The 24,417-nt window shown below is 45.2% G+C and overlaps 1 non-coding gene across 1 annotated transcript; it reads left to right on the top strand.

Moving 5' to 3' along the window:
• Nucleotides 1-9,584: 9,584 nt before the first annotated feature.
• Nucleotides 9,585-9,659, top strand: Trnap-cgg (transfer RNA proline (anticodon CGG)). The gene has a single exon. It is a non-coding gene; the product is annotated as a tRNA-Pro (tRNA).
• Nucleotides 9,660-24,417: the final 14,758 nt, after the last annotated feature.

Here is a 24,417-nt window from a genome sequence, read left to right as displayed (position 1 = left end):
TCGAGCGCTCTGGCGGCGGAAACCTGAAGTGCGGCTTCAGCCGAACAAAACTTTATGAGTTTTTCTACGTATCTGTAGTGTGTCGTGACCATATGTCAATGAATGGAGCTACAGTGAATTTATGAAATCGCTTCAATCATTTGTAATAGCCCTGAATTTAAACCGACAAACTCTGGGAGATTATAGTGGACATCAAAACAAATATTTTTCCCTAATGTCATTTTTTCCTATGAGGAGTATTTAAAGCAGTAGAGGAACATTTCTCAGGCGGCAAATTAATTAAACCAACACACACTTTTCCATTTTTTATGACCAAGAGACAACACATCAACACAACCCAATATCAGTTACAATAGATTTTCAAAAATGCCTCCATTGACACGTAAACAAAGGTTACACCATCGGATCATGTTCTGTCTGACATGGGAAAAGCCCCAGGAGTATTCCGAATTGTTTCTGCTGTTGCTACTATCGGGGCAACCAGATCCTCTTCTGATGCAACAGGAGTTGCAGAAACAAGGTTGCGCTTCTCTCCCCACACAAAAAAGTCCAGAGGGGAGATATCTGGGGATCGAGCAGGCCACGGTACAGGACCACCTCTGCCAGTCCACGTTTCTGGGAACCGCCGGTCCAGGAATCGATGCACACGACGACTGAGATGTGACGGCGCCCCGTCATGTTGGAACCACATGCGTTGTCTTGTAGGGAGCGGGACGTCTTCCAGGAATTCTGGCAATGCTCTGGCGAGAAAATTGTAATATTGCCTGCCATTTAATGGCCTAGGTAGCAGATACGGCCCAATTAAGCAGTCCCCAACAACACTGACCCACACATTAACGAAGAACCGCACTTGATGAGCGCTAGTAACTGTGGCATGTGGGTTATCCTCACTCCAAACATGCGAACTGTGCATGTTGAAGACTCCATCACGCCCGAACGTTGCTTCATCGGTAAACAATAGAGAGGATGGAAATGTAGGATGCATTTCACAGTGATCCAGGTACCACTGCGAAAACTGTGCTCTGGCTGGATAATCAACTGATTCCAGGTTGTGGACACGCTGTAAGTGCAATGGACGTAACAATTGCTCTCGAAGGACTGTTCTTACATTCGTCTGATTCGTCCCCATGCGACGTGCAATTGCACGAGTGCTGATTGAAGGATCCCGCTCCACATGCTGCAAGACAGCTTCCTCAAATTGCAGCGTTCTTACCGTGAGAGGGTGTCCCTGTCCAGGTAATCTGCTAAATGACCCGGTCTCACTTAGATGTTGGTACACAGCAGCAAAGGTGGCATGATGCGGGATACGGTAATTAGGATATTGTTGTTGATAAACCCGCTGTGCAGCTCGTCGATTGTGGTGCGCTACGTAGTACGCACCAACCATATCAGTGTACTCACTCCAGGTGTATCGCTCCATTAGTAAACAGAGACAATGCACTACTACACTGGTGGACAGCAGTTGCCTACAACTGAAGAGCGTAATACGGCCTCTAACAACTGGAGAGCGTAATACGGCCTCCACCGGTTTAAATAATCCTCATAGGAAAAAATGACATTAGGGAAAAATATTTGTTTTGATATCCCCTACAACCTCCCAGAGTTTTTCGGTTTAAATACTTCTCACCATACATACATATATATATATATATATATATATATATATATATATATATATATATATATATATATATATAGGGTGTTACAAAAAGATACGGCCAAACTTTCAGGAAACATGCCTCACACACAAAGAAGGAAAATATGTTATGTGGACATGTGTCCGGAAACGCTTACTTTCCATGTTGGAGCTCATTTTATTACTTCTCTTCAAACCACATTAATCATGGAATGGAAACACACAGCAACAGAACGTACCAGCGTGACTTCAAACACTTTGTTACAGGAAATGTTCAAAATGTCCTCCGTTAGCGAGGATACATGCATCCACCCTCCGTCGCATGGAATCCCTGATGCGCTGATGCAGCCCTGGAGAATGGCGTATTGCATCACAGCCGTCCACAATACGAGCACCAAGAGTCTCTACATTTGGTACCGGGGTTGCGTAGACAAGAGCTTTCAAATGCCCCCATAAATGGAAGTCAAGAGGGTTGAGGTCAGGAGAGCGTGGAGGCCACGAAATTGGTCCGCCTCTACCAATCCATCGGTCACCGAATCTGTTGTTGAGAAGCGCACGAACACTTCGACGGAAATGTGCAGGAGCTCCACCGTGCATGAACCACTTGTAAAGTCACATGTTCTAGTAGCACAGGTAGAGTATCTCGTATGAAATCATGATAACGTGCTCCATTGAACGTAGGTGGAAGAACATACAGACGAAACTAAAATGAGCTCTAACATGGAAATTAAGCGTTTCCGGACCCATGTCCACATGACATCTTTTCTTTATTTGTGTGTGAGGAATGTTTCCTGAAAGTTTGGCCGTACCATTTTGTAACACCCTGTATATGAAGATGGTATCTGTTCTTGCGGACATGTCCGAAAGAACAGATACAGTCTCCATATATATAAAGTTGTGTCTTTATGCGACCGTAAGGAAATGAAAGGAATGGTTGAGCTCAAACAAAGCACCAACTCCCCGTAAAGACCTGCGCACATCCACAAAATATAATGTTATGGATCTGGTGGAACAGTGACAGAGTGGTGTACTACGAATTGCTTTGCCAAGGGGTATCCATGACTGCTGGGGTTCATTACCAACAACTGAAAGGTGCTGCAGATGGAATCGGAGAAGAACGATCAGGAAGAAGTCGTGATGCGGAGCTACTCCGCACGCATGCTGCTACACTGTCAAAAACGCGATACAGGAGTTGCGTTGGGAAATCATTTCCCATCCACCTTATTCGCCTGGTCTCGCGCTAAGTTTTTCACCTTTTCCGACGTCTATCGAAAAGCCTTCAAGGAACTTGCTTTCCGGATGAAAATGCGCTCCGAACGTAGCTCGACCGTTTCGCCTCAAAACTATGTGTTTCCCACAGTCGCAGAATGGAAAAGTTACCCAGCTTTGTGAGACTTGTAAATAGTGAAGGAGAGCATATTATTGATGACTAAAGTCTCTTTGATGTGTATCCGTTGTGTTTACTACTCATGGAAAAACGCTACGTTTTTGTGTACTACATCTACATCTACATCTACATACATACTCCGTAATGCATCATACGGTGCGTGGCGGAGGGTACCTCGTACCACAACTAGCATCTTCTCTCCCTGTTCCACTCCCAAACAGAACGAGGGAAAAATGGCTGCCTATATGCCTCTGTACGAGCCCTAATATCTCTTATCTTTATCTTTGTGGTCTTTCCGCGAAATGTAAGTTGGCGGCAGTAAAATTGTACTGCAGTCAGCCTCAAATGCTGGTTCTCTAAATTTCCTCAGTAGCGATTCACGAAAAGAACGCCTCCTTTCCTCCAGAGACTCCCACCCGAGTTCCTGAAGCATTTCCGTAACACTCGCGTGATGATCAAACCTTCCAGTAACAAATCTAGCAGCCTGCCTCTGAATTGCTTCTATGTCCTCCCTCAATCCGACCTGATAGGGATCCCAAACGCTCGAGCAGTACTCAAGAATAGGTCGTATTAGTGTTTTATAAGCGCTCTCCTTTACAGATGAACCACATCTTCCCAAAATTCTAACAATGAACCGAAGACGACTATCCGCCTTCCCCACAACTGCCATTACATGCTTGTCCCACTTCATATCGCTCTGCAATGTTACGCCCAAATATTTAATCGACGTGACTGTGTCAAGCGCTCCACTACTAATGGAGTATTCAGACATTACAGGATTCTTTTTCCTATTCATCTGCACTAATTTACGTTTATCTATATTTAGAGTTAGCTGCCATTCTTTACACCAATCCCAAATCCTGTCAAAGTCATCTTGTATCCTCCTACAGTCACTCAACGACGACACCTTCCCGTACACCACAGCATCATCAGCAAACAGCCGCACATTGGTATCCACCCTGTTGTGTACATAGTTCCGCGTAGTCAGCGCGTACACAACTTTCTCACCAGAGCGCGCCCCGCTAAGCACAACAGCGCAGGTGCAGCTCTCGTCCGTCTCCGCACTACGAGATGGCGCTGTCTTAGATACGGACCAAATTCTGCTTCCACCGAACCGCATATTAATATGTAACGCAGCCAATGAGATTGCTGCTAACGTAGGACCGTTTCTTCTCGTGGATAACACTCGCGCACTGATACCTGAACGCTCGAGGTATTATAACGAGTATATAGACCTCCAATTAGTCAGTCTGCATCAGTCTGCATTAGTCTGCATTTGTCTGTAGTCAAGTTTCAGTCTGCGCCTAATAAGATTACCATATTCCTGTACATAGCCATTAAGATAAATGAATAGACACTTTGTCAAGTATCAGAGATATGTGAGAATAAGAGTAACGTACCAAGACCAAAGGAATTTCAGATTGTCAATTGTAAATAGCATCCAGAGTCAAGTTATGTAATGTCTATGATTTTTATTATTTTAATAAATATGTGTGAAAATTAATCAAGTTCTGTTTAAAGTTGGTCACCGTCAATCTGCTACTCTAAGCATGCAAGTGGCATTTCTATCGTCTGACCTAACGGCAGAAGATAAACACGCCACGATAAGACCACGAGACATATTGCTGACACTCGCCTACGTCGTTAGAGCGACAAGTCAAATAATCTTATGGTGTGTGTATCATTTATGTAGATAGAAAACAACAGCGGACACTTCCCTGGGGCACTCCAGATGATACCCTCACCTTCGATGAACACCCACCATCGAGGACAACGTACTGGGTTCTATTACTTACGAAGTCTTGGAGCCACTCACATATTTGGGAACCAATCCCATATGCTCGTACCTTAGTTAGGAGTCTGCAGTGGGTCATCGAGTCAAACGCTTTCCGGAAGTCAAGGAATATGGCAACCCTCCAATGGTTTTTCGTCTGCGCTGACTCGAGTAGCGAAAGTTAAATTATAACCACCCTGCACTGTCTTCTGCAAATGCGGCGCTCATGTTACGCGATGGCTTTAACGTGCGACAACGTGTGTTAAGTTTCTGATGTGCCTGTTGGGGTGAGGGGGAAGGACACGAATTTTAGAGTCCGGGGTTGGGTATAATAGCGTACGCGCTAGCACTTACCTCGTGTGCTGTACAGAGTCGAACCTGGGACCCAGGCGGCAAAATTGCTAGTGATAACGGTACCGCTCCGGCGAGCGCGTCCACAACGATTCTGACGTACGTTGAGGGCGGTCGTCTCTTAAGTACACTGCCGGCAGGAAAAGTACTCGCCGATACCGAGGCTGAGCCACGGTGGCCCGCCAGGGAGGCTCTGTTGTGCAACTCACACGCAGCGTTCACTGGATCCTAGGAAGTTCTGGTCTTACGTTAAATCACTAAGTGGATTGAAACAGCATATCCAGACACTCTGGAATGATGATGGCATTGAAACAGAGGATGACACGCGTAAAGCTGAAATAATAAACACCTTTTTCCAAAGCTGTTTCACAGAGGAAGACCGCACTGCAGTTCCTTCTCTAAATCCTCGCACAAACGAAAAAATTGCTGACATCGAAATAAGTGTCCAAGGAATAGAAAAGTAACTGAAATCACTCAACAGAGGAAGGTCCACTGGACCTGACGGGATACCAATTCGATTCTACACAGAGTACGCGAAAGAACTTTTCCCCCTTCTAACAGCCGTGTACCGCAAGTCTCTAGAGGAACGGAAGGTTCCAAATGATTGAAAAAGAGCACAGGTAGTTCCAGTTTTCAAGAAGGGTCGTCGACCAAATGCGCAAAACTATAGGCCTATATCTCTGACATCGATCTGTTGTAGAATTTTAGAAAATGTTTTTTGCTCGAGTATCATGTCGTTTTTTGAAACCCAGAATCTACTCTGTAGGATGCACATGGATTCCGGAAACAGCGATCGTGCGAGACCCAACTCGCTTCACTTATCCATGAGACCCAGAAAATATTAGATACAGGCTCCCAGGTAGATGTCATTTTCCTTGACTTCCGGAAGGCGTTCGATACAGTTCCGCACTGTCACCCAACAAACAAAGTAAGAGCCTACGGAATATCAGACCAGCTGTGTGGCTGGATTGAAGAGTTTTTAGCAAACAGAACACAGCATGAAACTTCCTGGCAGATTAAAACTGTGTGCCGGACCGAGACTCGATCTCGGGACCTTTTCCTTTCGCGGGCAAGTGCTCTACCAACTGAGCTACCCAAGCACGACTCACACCCCGTCCTCACAGCTTCACTTCTGCCAGTGCCTCGTCTCCTACCTTCCAAACTTTACCGAAGCTCTCATTCTAGAACACAGCTTGTTGTTCTCAATGGAGAGACGTCTACAGACGTTAAAGTAACCTCTGGCGTGCCACAGGGGAGTGTTATGGGACCATTGCTTTTCACAATATATATAAATGACTTAGTAGATAGCGTCGGAAGTTCCGTGCGCCTTTTCGCGGATGATGCTGTAGTATACAGAGAAGTTGCAGAATTAGAAAATTGCAGCGAAATGCAGGAAGATCTGCAGCGGATAGGCACTTGGTGCAGGGAGTGGCAACTGACCCTTACCATAGACAAATGTAATGTATTGCGAATACATAGAAAGAAGGATCCTTTGTTGTATGATTATATGATAGCGGAACAAACACTGGTAGCAGATACGAAATGGTTCAAATGGCTCTGAGCACTATGGGACTCAACTGCTGAGGTCATTAGTCCCCTCGACTTAGAACTAGTTAAACCTAACTAACCTAAGGACATCACAAACATCCATGCCCGAGGCAGGATTCGAACCTGCGACCGTAGCGGTCTTGCGGTTCCAGACTGCAGCGCCTTTAACCGCACGGCCACTTCGGCCGGCTTGGTAGCAGTTACTTCCATAATATATCTACATCTACTTCCATGCTCCGCAAGCCACCTGACGGTGTGTGGCGGAGGGTACCCTGAGTACCTCTATCGGTTCTCCCTTCTATTCCAGTCTCGTATTGTTCGTGGAAAGAAGGATTGTCTGTATGCTTCCGTGTGGGCTCTAATCTCTCTGATTTTATCCTCATGGTCTCTTCGCGAGATATATGTAGGAGGGAGCAATATACTGCTGGACTCTTCGATGAAGGAGTGTTCTCGAAACTTTAACAAAAGCCCGTACCGAGCTACTGAGCGTCTCCCCTGCAGAGTCTTCCACTGGAGTTTATCTATCATCTCCGTAACGCTTTCGCGATTACTAAATGATCCTGTAACGAAGCGCGCTGCTCTCCGTTGGATCTTCTCCATCTCCCCTATCAACCCTGTCTGGTACGGATCCCACACCGCCGAGCAGTATTCAAGCAATGGGCGAACAAGCTTACTGTAACCTACTTCCTTTGTTTTCGGATTACATTTCCTCAGGATTCTTCCAATGAATCTCAGTCTGGCATCTGCTTTACCGACGATCAACTTTATATGATCATTCCATTTCAAATCACTCCTAATGCGTACTCCCAGATAATTTATGGAGTTAACTGCTTCCAGTTGCTGACCTGCTATTTTGTAGCTAAATGATAAAGGATCTATCTTTCTATGTTTTCGCAGCACATTACACTTGTCTACATTGAGATTCAATTGCCATTCCCTGCACCATGCGTCAATTCGTTGCAGATCCTCCTGCATTTCAGTACAATTTTCCATTGTTATAACCTCTCGATACACCACAGCATCATCTGCAAAATGCCTCAGTAAACTTCCGATGTCATCCACAACGTCATTTATGTATATTGCGAATAGCAACGGTCCTATTTCACTCCCCTGCGGCACACCTGAAATCACTCTTACTTCCGAAGACTTGAGAATGACATGCTGCATTCTGTTATCAAGGAACTCCTCAATCCAATCACACAATTGGTCTGATAGTCCATATGCTCTTACTTTGTTCATTAAACGACTGTGTGGAACTGTATCGAACGCCTTGCGGAAGTCAAGAAACACGGCATCTACCTGTGAACCCGTGTCTATGGCCCTCTGAGTCTCGTGGACGAATAGCGCGAGCTGGGTTTCACACGACCGTCTTTTTCGAAACCCATGCTGATTCCTGCAGAGTAGATTTCTAGTCTCCAGGAAAGTCATTATACTCGAACATAATACGTGTTCCAAAATTCTACAACTGATCGACGTTAGAGATATAGGTCTATAGTTCTGCACATCTGTTCGACGTCCCTTCTTGAAAACGGGGAGTATGCGTACGGAACGATTTGAAGTGGAACGATCATATAAAATTAATTGTTGGTAAAGCGGGTACCAGGTTGAGATTCATTGGGAGAGTCCTTAGACAATGTAGTCCATCAACAAAGGAGGTGGCTTACAAAACACTCGTTCGACCTATACTTGAGTATTGCTCATCAGTGTGGGATCCGTACCAGATTGGGTTCACGGAGGAGATAGAGAAGATCCAAAGAAGAGCGGCGCGTTTCGTCACAGGGTTATTTGGTAACCGTGATAGCGTTACGGAGATGTTTAGCAAACTCAAGTGGCAGACTGCAACAGAGGCGCTCTGCATCGCGGTGTAGCTTGCTGTCCAGGTTTCGAGAGGGTGCGTTTCTGGATGAGGTATCGAATATATTGCTTTCCCCTACTTATACCTCCCGAGGACATCACGAATGTAAGATTAGAGAGATTCGAGCGCTCATGGAGGCTTTCCGGCAGTCGTTCTTCCCGCGAACCGTACGCGACTGGAACAGGAAAGGGGGGTAATGACAGTGGCACGTAAAGTGCCCTCCACCACACACCGTTGGGTGGCTTGCGGAGTATAAATGTAGATGTAGATGTAGTGGGCGGGATTACTGGGGGGGGGGGGGGGGGAGGGAGCGCACACGAAACCAACTGGGGACGCTGCCGATGCAGTAACCACGCGCGGAGCCCACCGATGAGTCCAACAGGCGCCTGCTGTACTAGCCCCAGCGACACTTCGTTAGCTGTTCTAGGAGTACGTCCACTGGACTCGGAAATTACGAAAAGGCGAGCCATTTACTTAGAACATCTACATCTACGTCTACATGGTTACTCTGCAATTCACACTTAAGTGCCTGGCAGAGGGTTCATCGAACCATTTCCATTCTACTTCTCTACCATTCCACTCTCTAATGGCGCGTGGGAAAAAGGAACACCTAAATATTTTCGTTCGAGCTCTGATTTCTCTTATTTTATTATCTTGATCATTTCTCCCTACGTAGGTGCGTGGCAACAAAATATTTTCGCATTCGGAAGAGAAAGTTTGTGATTGAAATTTCGTAAACAGGTCTCGCCGCAAAGAAGACCGCCTTTAGAATGAAAAGGTCCCGAGTTCGAGTCTCGGCCCGGCACACAGTTTTAATCTGCCAGGAAGTTTCATATCAGCGCACACTCCGCTGTAGAGTGAAAATTTCGTTCTAGAAACATCCCCCAAGCTGTGGCTATGCCATGTCTCCGCAGTATCCTTTTCTTTCAGGAGTGGTAATTCTGCTAGGTACGCAGGAGAGCTTCTGTTAACTTTGGAAGGTAGGAGACGAGGTACTGGCAGAAGTAAAGCTGTGAGGAAGGGGCGTGAGTCGTGCTTGGGTAGCTCAGTTGGTAGAGCACTTGCCCGCGGAAGGCAAAGGTCCCGAGTTCGAGTCTCGGTCCGGCACACAGTTTTACTCTGCCATGAGGTTTCAAGACCGCTTTTGTTTCAGTGACTGCCACCCCAACTCGCGTATCATATCAGTGACACTCTCACCCCGATTGCGTGACAACACGAAACGAGCTGCCCTTCGTTGCAGTTTTTCGATGTCCTCTGTGAATCCTACCTGGTAAGGATCCCGTACCGCGCAGCAATATTCCAGCAAAGGACGATCAAGTGTAAAGTAGGCTGTCTCTTTAGTGGGTCTGTCGCATCTTCTAAGTGCTCTACCAACAAACCGCAGTCTTTGTTTCGCGTTCCCCACAATATTATCTATGTGGTCTTTCCAATTTAAGTTGCTCGTAATTGTAATTCCTATGTATTTAGTCGAATTGACAGCCCCTAGATTTGTGCCGTTTATCGTAGACCCAAAATTTATCGGATTTCTTTTTGTACCAGTGTGTATGGCCTCGCACTTTTCTTTGTTTAGTGCTAATTACCAACTTTCACACTATACAGAAATCCTCTCTACATCATTTTGTAATTGGAATTGATTGTCTGATGATTTTACTAGATGGTAAATGACAGCGTCATCTGCAAGAAATCTAAGGGGGCTGCTCAGATTATCACCTAGATCAATTATGCAAATCAGGGACAGCAGAGAGCCCATGATACTGCCTGATCACTAGTTGGTATCAGAAATACTCTCTGCCACACGCCGTTAGGTGGCTCGCGGAGTACGATGTAGATGCGGAAAATAATTGTCTGGAAGAATTATGCGGACGTGGAACGTAGACGCTGACGAGGACGTAGAAGAAGAAGACGTGGTGCTGCAGAAAATTTTGAAGGTTGCATGGATAGATAGAATAAGTACTAGGGAAAGACTAAATCGAATCCTTCGGAAAGGAAATTTATCGTAAAATTTGATCAAACAAAGGGACCGGTATGAACGACTCATAGGCATCAACAAATACACTGCTGGTCATTAAAATTGCTACACAACGAAGATGACGTGCTACAGACGCGAAATTTAACCGACGGGAAGAAGATGCTGTGATATGCAAATGATTAGCGTTTCAGAGCATTCACACAAGGTTGGCGCCGGTGGCGACACCTACAATGTGCTGACATGAGGAAAGTTTCCAACCGATTTCTCATACACAAACAGCAGTTGACCGGCGTTGCCTGGTGAAACGTTGTTGTGATGCCTCGTCTAAGGAGGAGAAATGCGTACCATCACGTTTCCGCCTTTGATAAAGGTCGGATTGTAGCCTATCGCGATTGCGGGTAATCGTATCGCTACACTGAAGCCGGCGTTGGTCGAGATCCAATGACTGTTAGCAGAATGTGGAATCGGTGGGTTCAGGAGGGTAATACGGAACGCTGTGCTGCATCCCAACGGCCTCGTATCACTAGAAGTCGAGATACAGGCATCTTATCTGCACGACTGTAACGGATCTTGGAGCCACGTCTCGATCCCTGAGTCAACAGATGGGGACGTTTGCAAGACAACAACCATCTGCACGAACAGTTCGACGACGTTTGCAGCAGCACGGACTATCAGCTCGGACAACACGGCTACATCACAGACAGGAGCGCCTCCGATGGTGTACCCGTGGCTCTACCCTTCATTCGATCCCTGCGAAACCCTACATTTCAGCAGGATAATGCACGACCGCATGTTGCAGGTCCTGTAGGGACCTTTCTGGATACAGAAAATGTTCGACTGCTGCCCTGGCCAGCACATTCTCCCGATCTCTCACCAACTGAAAACGTCTGGTCAATGGTGGCCGAGCAACTGGCTCGTCACAATACGCCAGTCACTACTCTTGATGAACTGTGGTATCGTGTTGAAGCTGCATAGGCAGCTGCACCTGTACACGCCATCCAAGCTCTGTTTGACTCAATGCCCCGGCGTATCAAGGCCGTTATTACGGCCAGAGGTGGTTGTCCTGGTTACTGATTTCTCAGGATCTATGCATCCAAACTGCGTGAAAATGTAACCACATGTCAGTTCTAGTATAATATACACTCCTGGAAGTGGAAAAAGAACACATTGACACCGGTGTGTCAGACCCACCATACTTGCTCCGGACACTGCGAGAGGGCTGTACAAGCAATGATCACACGCACGGCACAGCGGACACACCAGGAACCGCGGTGTTGGCCGTCGAATGGCGCTAGCTGCGCAGCATTTGTGCACCGCCGCCGTCAGTGTCAGCCAGTTTGCCGTGGCATACGGAGCTCCATCGCAGTCTTTAACACTGGTAGCATGCCGCGACAGCGTGGACGTGAACCGTATGTGCAGTTGACGGACTTTGAGCGAGGGCGTATAGTGGGCATGCGGGAGGCCGGGTGGACGTACCGCCGAATTGCTCAACACGTGGGGCGTGAGGTTTCCACAGTACATCGATGTTGTCGCCAGTGGTCGGCGGAAGGTGCACGTGCCCGTCGACCTGTGACCGAACAGCAGCGACGCACGGATGCACGCCAAGACCGTAGGATCCTACGCAGTGCCGTAGGGGACCGCACCGCCACTTCCCAGCAAATTAGGGACACTGTTGCTCCTGGGGTATCGGCGAGGACCATTCGCAACCGTCTCCATGAAGCTTGGCTACGGTCCCGCACACCGTTAGGCCGTCTTCCGCTCACGCCCCAACATCGTGCAGCCCGCCTCCAGTGGTGTCGCGACAGGCGTGAATGGAGGGACGAATGGAGACGTGTCGTCTTCAGCGATGAGAGTCGCTTCTGCCTTGGTGCCAATGATGGTCGTATGCGTGTTTGGCGCCGTGCAGGTTGGCGCCACAATCAGGACTGCATACGACCGAGGCACACAGGGCCAACACCCGGCATCATGGTGTGGGGAGCGATCTCCTACACTGGCCGTACACCACTGGTGATCGTCGAGGGGACACTGAATAGTGCACGGTACATCCAAACCGTCATCGAACCCATCGTTCTACCATTCCTAGACCGGCAAGGGAACTTGCTGTTCCAACAGGACAATGCACGTCCGCATGTATCCCGTGCCACCCAACGTGCTCTAGAAGGTGTAAGTCAACTACCCTGGCCAGCAAGATCTCCGGATCTGTCCCCCATTGAGCATGTTTGGGACTGGATGAAGCGTCGTCTCACGCGGTCTGCACGTCCAGCACGAACGCTGGTCCAACTGAGGCGCCAGGTGGAAATGGCATGGCAAGCCGTTCCACAGGACTACATCCAGCATCTCTACGATCGTCTCCATGGGAGAATAGCAGCCTGCATTGCTGCGAAAGGTGGATATACACTGTACTAGTGCCGACATTGTGCATGCTCTGTTGCCTGTGTCTATGTGCCTGTGGTTCTGTCAGTGTGATCATGCGATGTATCTGACCCCAGGAATGTGTCAATAAAGTTTCCCTTTCCTGGGACAATGAATTCACGGTGTTCTTATTTCAATTTCCAGGAATGTATATTGCCCAATGAATACCCGTTTATCATCTGCGTTTCTTCTTCGTGTAGCAATTTTAATGGACAGTAGTGTAGTTAATTTGGTAATGGAGGAAAGTAATATTTTATTAATTCATTCAGAAACACTTTCTTACGTGTGATGCAAGTGATAGTTTGATGATTAATGCGATATTACAGTGAGGACTCAAGTCGCCTGACCAAAATTACGCCGATCATATTACCATTTCAGTGTGTGCAGTGTTTTGTTTTGCAGTGAGCAGAGATATAAAATGACTGGACTAATGTACTCCAGTTTCAAGGCGCTGTCTACAGCCGGACAGAGCGCCGTCGTCTTTCATTTGTCGTCTGAGAACGGTTTGTGGATCTAAGACGTCTCGCGATTGAAACAAATAGCAGCGAAACATACAAAAGCGCGCTCTTTCATTCTGACATATGGTGGCGGTAAAGCGCAACGCGAGCTGAGAATCCATTATCGTAATGAAGAAACGTCTAGGGAAGAGAGAGTACTGCAGAGTCAGCGAAAACGTTTCAAATCACGGGAGAATGTTTCGCTGTCTTTAAGAAATTGTGAGGTTCATTACATAAAGAGTGAAAAGCCCGTACAGTTTTGTTTATGACGGTGTGGAAAGGGTAGGCAGTACAGAAATATCAGCATGTAATTTCTCTGTGTCCATTATTGTACCAAACACGAATCAATGAGGCGCTACGGGTAAGACACTTTACTTATTGTAGTCGCGTGGCAGAGGTTTCAAATCATCTCGCATCAAACCACTTTGCAGATTTATAGACTTCTCGTAAGCACTTCACGCGAATGGCGATGTGTTTTCTTCAAAAGCATCTCGAGAAAAACTTTCTTCCTCGTCCTTCCTCATTCCCTTTCTAATAAACACTACGTCGCCGGCCCGTTAAATTCACATCTTTCTTCTTTCCTTCGTAAATAAATGTAAATAGTCTTGGATAATATTGCGCTTTCTACTGCTTTTATAAAGGGTATTCGTAAAAAGTGAGCTTCCGAAGAGAATTCTGTTTCCTCTCGTTTCCTCTGTGATTACGTGAAATTCGTAAGTACTTTAGAGCAATCACAGCACGAACTATCTTTTTATGGTTTGGTAATGTATAGACCATTATTTTCTAGTTACACTTTTTCCTTGCAAAATCTGTTTGTTTTCATCTGGAACAATGTGTGTACGAGTGTACAATCTTTGTCAGTTCTGGTATCATACCCAAACTTTCCAGTGGAAGAATCGTCATTTAGTACTGGTTCGAGTCCCGCGTTAAAATCTCCCATCATTTTGCAGTAGGATTAACCAGCTTCTTTAACTGTACGTAATGTTTTTCTGTCTCCTTATCGGAATGTAAGCTTGTTGGTACAGAATCCTGAGTGATATTCACGGAATATCTATTGTTTATTCTTAAACAATTCTCGTCATTCTTTCTGGTCGTCCTCACGCACAGTCACACACACATCCACACTTAAGTTCACAGGACTCGCATTCGGGAGGACGACGGTTCAATCCCGCGTCCGACCATCCTGATTTAGGTTTTCCGTGATTTCCCTAAATCACTCCAGGCAAATGCCGGGATGGTTCCTGTGAAAGGGCACGGCCGACTTTCTTCCCCTTCCTTCCCCATCCTACCCTAATCCGATGAGACCGATGACCTCGCTGTCTGGTCTCCTTCCCCAAACAACCAACCAACTTAAGTTCACTGATTACCTCCTTTAATGTATGTTGGCGATAGCATAAGCCATTTTAAGCACCATTACATAGTTTTCTTTTAATTGTCGGTCCTTCCAGCGTGTGACAGGTGCCGTAAACAGTTTCAGCATACTTTGCAACAAATGGGGCAGGGGAGGCGTAGCATTGTGCCGTGTGGGACACTTTCCTCGTCTCTATCTTATCTGAGGGCCTGTGTCGTGTGTCACTTACCAAATGTCCTCCTGTTTTGTTTGGTCTGTATTGACGCATTCCGTTACTTCACGCCGTGAATGAAACTCTCTGTGGAATTTTAACCTCTGTCCCGATTAGCTGCTGGAAATCTGAGGTTACCTACCCCCACAATATGCGTGTGAGTTACTGGATAGTACTGCTAAAAATTGGGTCGCTTTTAAAAGTAGTTATAATAATCGAGTATCGAAAATGTATTCTCAGACTACAAAAATGGTACTGGTCCGAACAAATGGGTTTCCTTCGAATGAACGTCGTAGCATATTTATAATACGCTATCTAACGGGGAATAAGAACGGACAAGTGTGGGAATAAGGGAAGTGACTGAGCAAAATTTCCTGGTCTTACGGTCAACAATATAATATGACTTTTATACGTCTTCCATACGGGCTCTTAAAAGGAGAGCCCGCATCTCGTAGTCGTGCGGTAGCGTTCTCGCTTCCCACGCCCGGGTTCCCGGGTTCGATTCCCGGCGGGGTCAGGGATTTTCTCTGCCTCGTGATGGCTGGGTGTTGTGTGATGTCCTTAGGTTAGTTAGGTTTAAGTAGTTCTAAGTTCTAGGGGACTGATGACCATAGATGTTAAGTCCCATAGTGCTCAGAGCCATTTGAACCATTTGAATCTTAAAAGGAGACAGTATATACCGTTTGGTTACCTGAAAGGTAAGTCTTTTTGAAGCTGAATAACAAACACACTGTTATTGTTCTACTGATTTTTGCTTATTTCGAACTAGATTTCGGCTTTCCACTGTCCGTCATCTTGTTTTTACAGCTAGTAAACGGTGACAACTCAATACGGAGAACTTGACAGTAAAGAGGGTAACGAAAAAAGAAAACGTAAGTGAAACATAATGTAAACACACACACACACACACACACACACACACACACACACACACACACACACACACACACACACACACAAACAAACAAACAACCATCACAGGAAATTATTAATTTCAGGCATAGCCATAACAGTTTAGAAATGGTAATTTTTATAATTGTATATGGTTGCAGATGACAAACTGCAAAGAAAAACAGACCCTGTTAAAACGTAATACAGCAGGAAAACCACACCATGTGGTAGAGGGTATGAATACACAATTTTATGTGCTCTTCAAAAATCTGTAATTACGATTTAGAAACTAATATTTACATGTATTTAAACAGTAAAGAACATTCCTTGTGTTTAACAGCCATAAAATATAAAAAAACACTGATGATACTGCAACTGCAGTGAAAGGTGTCTGGGACAAAAAACAAAACTGTGTTTTGCTAAAGGCGGTCCCCGCCCAAAAAAATATGTTATTAACCTGTAATTATTTATTTTACTTAACATTGCCCGCTGTGTACCAGGTGTAGAAATATGAAACCGGAATTTGGTTGCAATAATTACATGTTTGTTGTTTGAAACTGATAAACACTATTTTATTCAAAATAATCTCAGTTGCTATTTATACGTTTCTCCCACCTCTCCGGCAGGCTATGAATGCCACGCCAAAAAAATAGTTCTTCTTTTGAAACGAATCAGTCAGTGAGCCATTTTCGTACGTTTCCATACGAAGTGAAGCGTGTCCCAATGATGAAAATAGATGATAATTGAACTAAACGCCTCGATCATTTCCCTGTCCCGTTTTGCTGTGTGTGATGGGGCGATGGGGCGTTATCATGGAGCAATGTGACTTTGTGTTGCCTTTTTCCATATTCCCGACGTGTTTCACGCAATGTTCGATTTAAATCGGTCATTTGCTGTTGGTAGCTATCAGTGTTAACGGTTTAACCAGGTTTTAGCAGCTCATTATTGATGACACCCTTCTGATCCCACCAAACGCAGAGCATTGTCTTCTTTCCAAAGCGATTTCGTTTTGCAGTGAATGTCGATGGTTTGCCTTGATTCACCCATGATTAACGATGCTTAGGATTCTCAAAATATACACATCAAAAAGAGTTTTGCATCACCTCGGTTCCGAGAGTTCCGGAACCTGTACAAAAAACTGGAATAGAGATCAACATAAACATCATTTCCGCCCTTTTTATTGCTCATGAAAACCGCGCATTGCATGTTGTACCACCATACAGCGACACCAGAGCTGGTGGTCCAGACTGCTGTACGCACTGGTACCTCTAATACGCAGTAGCACGTCCTCTTGCATTGATGCATGCCTGTATTCGTCGTGGAATACTATCCACAAGTTCATCAAGGCACTCTTGGTCCAGATTGTCCCACTCCTCAACGGCGATTCGGCGTAAATCCCTCAGAGTAGTTGGTGGGTCACGTCGTCCATAAACAGCCTATTTCAGTCTATCTCAGGCATGGTCGATAGGGTTCGTGTCTAGAGGACATGCTGGCCACTCTAGTCGAGCGATGTCGTTATCCTGAAGGAAGTCATTCACAAGATGTGCACGGTGGGGGCGCGAATTGTCGTCCATGAAGACGAATGTCTCGCCAATATGCTGCCGATATGGTTGCACTAACGGTCGGAGGATGGCATTCACGTATCGTACAGCTGTTACGGTGTCTTCCATGACCGCCAGCGGCGTACGTCGGCCCCACAAAATGTCACCCCAAAACAGCAGGGAACCTCCACCTTGTTCCACTCGCTGGACAGTGTGTCTAAGGCATTCAACCTGACCAGGTTGCCTCCAAACACGTCTCCGACGATTGTCAGGTTGAAGGCATATGCGACACTCATTGGTGAAGAGAATGTGATGCCAATCCTGAGCGGTCCATTCTGCATGTTGTTGGTCCCACCTGTACCGCGCTGCATGGTGTCGTGGTTGCAAAGATGAACCTCGCCGTGAAGTTGCCCATCACGCAGCCTATTGGCACAGTTTGAGTCCTGTGGCTGTACGAAAAGCATTATTCAACATCGTGGCGTTGCTGTCAGGGTTCCTCCGAGCCATAATTCGGAGGTAGCGGTCATCCACTGCAGTAGTAGCGCTTGGGCGGTTTGAGTGAGGCATGTCATCGACAGTTCCTGTCTCTCTGTATCTCGTCCATGTCAGAACAACACCGCTTTGGTTCAATCCGAGACGCCTGGACACTTCCCTTGTCGGGAGCCCTTCCTGGCACAAAGTAACAATGCGGACGCGATCGAACCGCGGTTTGGACCGTCTAGGCCTGGTTGAACTAGAGACAATATGAGCCGTGTACCTCCTTCCTGGTGGAATGACTGGAACTGATCGGCTATCGGACCTCGTCCGTCTAATAAGCGCTGCTCATGCATGGTTGTTTACGTCTTTGGGCGGGTTTAGTGACATCTCTGAACAGTCAAAGGGACTGCGTGTTACAATATCCACAGTCAGTGTCTATCTTCAGCAGTTCTGAGAACCGGGGTGATGCAAAACTTCTTTTGGTGGGTGTAGTTTTCGAGCTTTTTCGGGATGACCGTCATATGGGATATAGTGGAGTGACATTTATTTCGTGGTGTTGTGCTGGGTTCCGGGTTGCGGCGCCACGAGTGGTCATGTGTTGGTATCTTCCGGCAACGTCTACCATAAACGCCGGTTGGCCACAGATTAATAACTTTTCGCTATGAACTCTTTGGCACGGTTGTTTCTGAGGCGATCCCTTCCGCGACACAGTGCACGATGCGACTCGTGATATGAGGCAGAAGCAACCTGCTGTGGTGGACGGACGGAAAAGTAGCGGAAGAGACTTGACTGGCTCACGCCCAGCCGGGACCTCGGCGATTCTCCGCCGCATCGCTCGGCGCAACACAGGCTGCTGGTCGCTGCACGCTGCTGCCTCCGAGGGGCGTGCAAAAATGAAAACTACTTATGTGTTTGTGGTAAACCTTTTTTATTTTTCGACGTAGTCTCCTTTTTTAGTTATACACTTCGTCCAACGCTGTTCTAATTTGTTGATCCCTTCCGAGTAATAGGAATTGTCCAAGTCTGCAAAATAGCTATTAGTTGCTGCAATCTCCTCCTCGTGTGAATAAAATCTTTGTCCCGCCAGCCATTTCTTCAAATTGGGGAACAAATAGTAGTCCGAGGGAGCCAAGTCTGGAGAATAGGGGGATGTGAAACGAGTTGGGATCCTATTTCCACTAATTTTGCGGCCACAACTACTGAGGTGTGTGCTAGTGCATTGTTGTGATGGAAAAGGACTGTTTTGCGGTCCAATCATCGGCGTTTTTCTTGCAGTTCGATTTTCAGACGGTCCAATAACGATGTATAATATGCACCCACAATAGTTTTACCCTTTTCCAGATAGTCGATAAGGATTATCCGTTGCGAATCCCGAAAGACAGTCGCCATATCCTTTCCGGCGGAAGGAATGGTCTTCGCCTTTTTTGGTGCAGATTCTCCCTTGGTAACCCACTGTTAAGATTGAAACTTCCTGGCAGATTAAAACTGTGTGCCCGACCGAGACTCGAACTCGGGACCTTTGCCTTTCGCGGGTAAGTGCTCTACCATCTGAGCTACCGAAGCACGGCTCACGCCCGGTCCTCACAGCTTTACTTCTGCCAGTATCTTGTCTCCTACCTTCCAAACTTTACAGAAGCTCTCCTGCGAACCTTGCAGAACTAGCACTCCTGAAAGACTGAGGACCGGGCGTGAGTCGTGCTTCGGTAGCTCAGATGGTAGAGCACTTGCCCGCTAAAGACAAAGGTCCCGAGTTCAAGTCTCGGTCGGGCACACAGTTTTAATCTGCCAGGAAGTTTCATATCAGCGCACACTCCCCTGCAGAGTGAAAATCTCATTCTGGGCACTGTTAAAATTGTTGTTTGATCTCATAAGTATAGTAATCTATCTGTGTTTCATCCACAGTGGCGAAACGACGCTAAAAGACGTGCAGATTCTTCTTGAACAGCTGCAAACCATCCTTGCAACACTTCATACGATTCCGTTTTTGATCAAGCTTTGTATCCGTTCATTCGAGATGCCCACAGTGCTAGCAATCTCACGCACCTTAACTCTTCTGCCATCCATCACCATATCATGTATTTTATCAATGATTTCTGGAGTCGTAACCTCCACAGGGCGTCCAGAAAGTTCAGCATCACTTGTGCCCATGTGGCCACTCCGAAAATTTTGAAACCACTTATAAACTGCTCTAATCGAAGGTCCAGAGTCACAGTAATATTTATCAAGCTTCTCTTTAGTCTCCTGAGGCGTCTTGCCTTTCATAAAGTAATGTTTAATCACCACGCGAAATTCCTTTTCGTCCATTTTTTGACTATCACTCGACTTCCTTGATTGACACGAATGCCAAACACAAAGAAGTAGACCAATATGGCTGAAACTTGGTGTGCGTTCATTTCAGAGATGCTAATACCTAACATGACCTCCATACGCGCCGGTTGCGCCATGTCTCGGACTTTGCACGGACTTTTCAAACGCCACTCGTACGAATCACCAGATGTGCCGCGAAAAAAACTGTTTTATGGAAATAAAGGAAAGCTATCGCCACCTCTACTCACTTCCTCTGTAAACCTTTTACTTTTTGCGGTAAAAATGTAAAACTGTGGATTTTAGATTTGCACGTGTTCTTCGCTACGCAATCTTTCTCATTCGATTCTAACAAGGGAACCTCCCCATCGCACCCCCCTCAGATTTAGTTATAAGTTGGCACAGTGGATAGGCCTTGATAAATTGAACACAGATCAATCGAGAAAACAGGAAGAAGTTGTGTGGAACTGTGAAAAAATAAGCAAAATATACGAACTGAGTAGTAGCGTGAGCAGCTACAGAACGAGAGGTCCTTGGTTCAAGTCTTCCCTCTAGTGAGAATTTTACTTTCTTTATTTTTGCATAGTTATCTGTCCGTTCGTTCATTGACGTCTCTGTTCACTGTAATAAGTTTAGTGTCTGTGTTTTGCGACCGCATCGCAAAACCGTGCGATTAGTAGACGAAAGGACGTGTCTCTCCAATGGGAACCGAAAACATTTGATCGCAAGGTCATAGGTCAACCGATTCCTCCACAGGAAAACATATCTGATATATTCTATACGACACTGGTGACGGCATGCGCGTCACATGACAGGAATATGTTGTCGATCCACCTAACTTGTACACTTGGCTAATGGGTAAAAAGATTCCTCTACCTTGCCCGATTTAGGTTTTCTTGTGGATGTGATAATCACTCCCAAAAAAGTGATGAAAACACAAGAGTTTGTCACATAATCTGAAAATAAGAAATTAAAACTTTTCACTCGAGGGAAGACTTGAACCAAGGACTTCTAGTTCCGTAGCTGCTCACGTTACCACGAGACCACGGCGCGCCTGCGTTCCCAATAATCCTTGATGTTGCTTATCTTCCCATCAACTACTTAGTTTGTATATTTTGCTTATTTTTTCACAGTTCCACACAACTTCTTCCTGTTTTCTTAGTTGATCTGTGTTCAGTTTTTCAAGGCCCATCCACTGTGCCAACTTATAACTAAATCTGAGGGGGGTGCGATGAGGAGGTTCCCTTGTAAGGAAACTAGTGCGCAAAAAATTTTTGATATTTTAATAACTTGAATACAAAACAATGTTACACGATAACATTTATCTGTTCTTTATGAATCGGCTTTGGTTTCTTAGGCCATCTTCGAATAACTTAGTGCTAAACAGACAGTCCACACAACTTCAGCGAGATTTCATACCTGTACTAATAATGCAGTACAAATATATGTGACATTTTATGACTATTTCGATTCAAAATACAAGCACGATATGTACCTAACAAGACACTGAACAAATAGATCTTGTATTACGGCATATACAAAAATAATAAAACTTTGTGAGTGTATAAAGGAGAAATGTTCTAAAAACGAACAATGAGGCAGGCTATTACATTATATGGACAAACAGGTGAATGTGACGAACAGACCGAATAAAGAGAGGGGAATAAACAAGTCTGTGGAATGTGGGTGTGAAACAGTTATAACAAACTTATGAGCTAATGGTGAGAGGAATAATAACATATGTTTCTGGGTGGGGTCCGCCTTACGAAAACATAATAATAATGGCTGCTACTTTAATGAGGGCAGGTAATGGTACCGTGTTTGGTCATTAAGGACCAGGTCAGGATTCTATGATTGGTCTTTATTAATGGCCAGAATTTCGAGTAATGTTACTTTTCTGCCTTCAGTTCCTTTATGGAGGATATCGCATTTCACATCATACGCTGAACATCCTCTGAATGAGGGTCATTCATATGATGTGAAATGTGATGTCCTCCATAAAGGAACTAAAGGCAGAAAACTAACATTACTTGAAATGCTGACCATTAATAAATACCAATCATAGAATCCTGACCTGGTCCTTAATGACCAAACACGGTTCCACTGCTATCCCTTAGCAGCCAGTTATTATTCCTCTCACCATTAGCTCATAAGCTTGTTATAACTGTTCCACACCCACATTGCACAGACTTCTTTCTTCCCCTCCCTTTATTCGCTCTGTTAGTCACATTCACCTGTTTGTTTACATGGCTGCGCCATTGTTCACTTTTAGAACATTTCTCACTTATACACTCACATAGTTTTTTTATTTGTACATACCGTAAGATAGGATTTATTTGTTCAGTGTCTCCTTAGGTATCACATCATGCTTGTGTTTTGTATCGATATAGTCATAAAATGTCACATATCTTTGAACAGCATTCTTTGTGCAGCTAGGAATTCTCGCTCATGTTATGTGTTCTATCTCTTCAACATTAAGTTATCTGACGAAGACCTAAGAAGCCGAAAGTCAGTTCATAACGAAGTAATGAATACTATTGCGGAGCATTAATGCTTTGTGTTCAAGTTATTAATATGGCTTGTTCCTCCTAGACCCTACGGAATGTTCCATCAATATTGATATTTTCACAGCTTACAGCCCCACATCACAGCTTGATAGTCAATTATTCTCTTTTCCTTATTTCCCGTAGTTATTGTGACACTTCGCACAATAGTAAACCGCAGGGCATATTTTGGAAAATTTGAGTGAAGAATGTAGTAGTTATTCATCTACATCTGCATTATTACTGTGCTACTCACAATAAAGTGCCTGGCAGAGGATTCAATGATCCACCTTGAAACTGTCTCTCTACCGTTCCACTCTCGAACGGCGCTCGGGAAAAACGAGCACTTAAGTTTTTCTGTGCGAGCCCTGATTTCTCTTATTTTACCGTAATGATCATTTCTCCCTATGTGGGTGGGTGCCAACAGAATGTTTTCGCAATTGGAGGACAAAATTGGTGATTGAAATTTTATGAGAAGATCCCGTCGCAACGAAAAACGCCTTTGTTTTGACGATTACCACTCCAGTTCACGTAGCATGTCTGTGGCACTATCTCCTCTATTTCGCGAGAATACAAAACGAGCTGCCCTTCTTTGTACTTTTTCGATATCATGCGTCAGTCCCACCTGATGCGGATCCCACACCGCACAGCAGTACTGCAGAATAGGGCGGACAAGCGTGATGTAAGCAGTCTCTTTAGTAGACTTGTTGCACCTTCCAAGTGTTTTGCCAATGAACCGCAGTCTTTGGTTTGCTCTACCCACAACATTATCTATGTGATCATTCCAATTTAGGTTATTTGTAATCGTAACCCCGAAGTATTTAGTTGAATGTACAGCCTTCAGATTTGCGTGACTTATCCGGTAATCGAAATTTAGCGGATTTTTTTTAGTACTAATGTGAATAAATTCGCACTTATTTATTTAGGATCAATTGCCACTTTCCGCACCATGCAGATATCTTATAAAAATCATTATGCAATTGGTTTTGGTCATCTCATGAGTTTACAAGACAGTAAATGACATCGTCTGCAAACAATCTAAGACAGCTACTGAGATTGTCTCTTATGTCGTTAATATAGATCAGGAACAATAGAAGGCCTGTAACACTTCCTTGGGGAACACCGGATATTACTTCTGTTTCACTCGATGACTTCCCGTCTATTACTACGAACTGTGACCTTTATGACAGGAAATCACGAATCCAGTCGCACAACTGAGGCGATATTCCATAGGCACGCAGTTTGGTTAGAAGACGTTTGTGAGGATCGGTGTCGAAAGCCTTCTGGAAATCTAAAAATATGGAATCAATTTGACATCCCCTGTCGATAGCAGTCATTACTTCATGAGTATAAAGAGCTAGTTGTGTTTCACAAGAACGATATTTTCTTAATCCGCGCTGACTAACAGTAAATAAATCGTTTTCTTCGAGGTACTTCGTAATGTTCCAATACAGTGTATGTTCCAAAACCCTACTGCAAATTGACGTCAGTGATATGGGCCTGTAATTCAGTGGATTATTTCTAATTCCCTCCTACTGGTGTGATTTGAGCAATTTTCCAGTCTTTAGATACGGATCTTTCTGTGAGCGAGTGGTCGTATGTAATTGCTAAATATGGAGCTATTGTATAGTATCAGCATACTCTGAAAAGAACCTGACTGGTATTCAGTC

The sequence above is a fragment of the Schistocerca serialis genome, chromosome 12 (assembly GCF_023864345.2).
Source record: "Schistocerca serialis cubense isolate TAMUIC-IGC-003099 chromosome 12, iqSchSeri2.2, whole genome shotgun sequence".
NCBI lineage: Eukaryota > Metazoa > Arthropoda > Insecta > Orthoptera > Acrididae > Schistocerca > Schistocerca serialis.
Note: the sequence above shows the minus strand (reverse complement) of the source record. Positions and strands in the feature narration are given on the sequence as shown.